Here is a 1,476-nt window from a genome sequence, read left to right as displayed (position 1 = left end):
TTAAAACTACATACAGTTTATCATACAACAAAATCCCATCTGTCCCCTGAAACTCCCCTTTTCATTCATTAAAAGGGCACTAAAGCAAAAAAAAAAAAAAAAACCACAAAGATTTAAAGAATACTTAACAACAGCATTCAGATTTCCTACGGAATACTCCCATCTTAAATATTGTATGTACAAATTTTTGTGTGAGAACTAGACACTGGCTTCAAAGTTTATAGAACTGGGGAGAAAAATAACCCATTCAAAACCATTCTACATGACTTTAAGCAGAATAGCAAGTATCCAAATTCAAATAGCAGGATTACTTTGTTGTGTCTTTCCAAGCTTTAAATTGATTTTGTTCCCCTTCTACATACATCAGTCATCACTCCTGAGTGGAGATGGGTAGAGGCTCTGGCCCCAGCATCTCTGGCTTCTCAACAGTTGCTTTCTTCTTGTTATTCAAGGCTTGAATAGATGCATGTCGATGAGGACTTCCCCAAAGCTACCTTTCTAGATAATCCCACAGCATAGTTTCTGTCTTTTCCAATATGTAAGATCTAAAAAGGAAAAGATTGGTGTTGTATTAGATCCAGAAGCCATCTCTGTATCTGAACCATCATCTGACTGGTTGTTGTAACAAGAAACTGGATTAGAGAGGCACTTGAGGAGATACTGTGAACATCAGAGTTATGACATTAAATTCCTTCTGTAGTTTACTGATCTGGTTGCTTTTTATCCTGTTTCCAGACAGCATTTTTATTTTCTTTGGTTTCAATGTAGTCTTTAGACTGGGCTCTGCCCTTGCATCTACCACATGATTCCATTTTTTTTTTTTTTTTTGATCCTGTTGGCAGCTTCTTCCATCTTTTCATAAGAAGGGTACAGACATTGCAGATGTTTCCTGAAGGCGTCTCATGCAATCCCAAACAGTTCTCAAAGTCCTTTTCATAGCTTTCACTGTCAGTGAATTGAGAACTGGAGGACTTAGTTCTGCAAATACAGCAGCCCTCTATACTTCAGTACATCTTTGTCTTGTGAAAACCAAACATCTTTTCTTTTGAGCAGTAGTCTTCCAAAAGCAGCCATTTCATGTGCAAAAATGTTCCTGAGGTCCGGAGTACATGCCAGACTCACTCCTGCCCCCCAGTCACTCCCTCCTCTGCAAACTCCCTTGTCTAGAAAAGCTAGCCGAAATCTTTCTGTAATTAAATTTGGTGATGCATTTTTGGTAGAAATAACACAGAAGTGATGTGTGTTTTCCATGGTGTATCATGGCAGGAGGCACATGACGTAAATGTGTCTCATTACTGGTGATGTTGAATTTGATTCCTTGGTTATAATCTTGTCATTTTTCTCCACTGTAATGTTTCTTAATACTCCCTTTATGATTAGCACAATCTTGTGGAGAGATTATATTTTTTAAATATTAAAGCTGATGATTCCTTTTTGCCTACCCAAATGAATGGAGAAAGAAATAATACATTGACT

General features: G+C 37.5%; 1 pseudogene; it reads right to left on the bottom strand.

Moving 5' to 3' along the window:
- Window positions 1–370: 370 nt before the first annotated feature.
- LOC102840850 lies at window positions 371–1,055 on the bottom strand (annotated as a pseudogene).
- Window positions 1,056–1,476: the final 421 nt, after the last annotated feature.

The sequence above is a fragment of the Chrysochloris asiatica genome, unplaced genomic scaffold (genome assembly GCF_000296735.1).
Source record: "Chrysochloris asiatica unplaced genomic scaffold, ChrAsi1.0 scaffold00087, whole genome shotgun sequence".
Lineage (NCBI taxonomy): Eukaryota > Metazoa > Chordata > Mammalia > Afrosoricida > Chrysochloridae > Chrysochloris > Chrysochloris asiatica.
The sequence above is the reverse complement of the archived record's forward strand: the minus strand, read 5'-3'. Positions and strand labels throughout refer to the sequence as shown.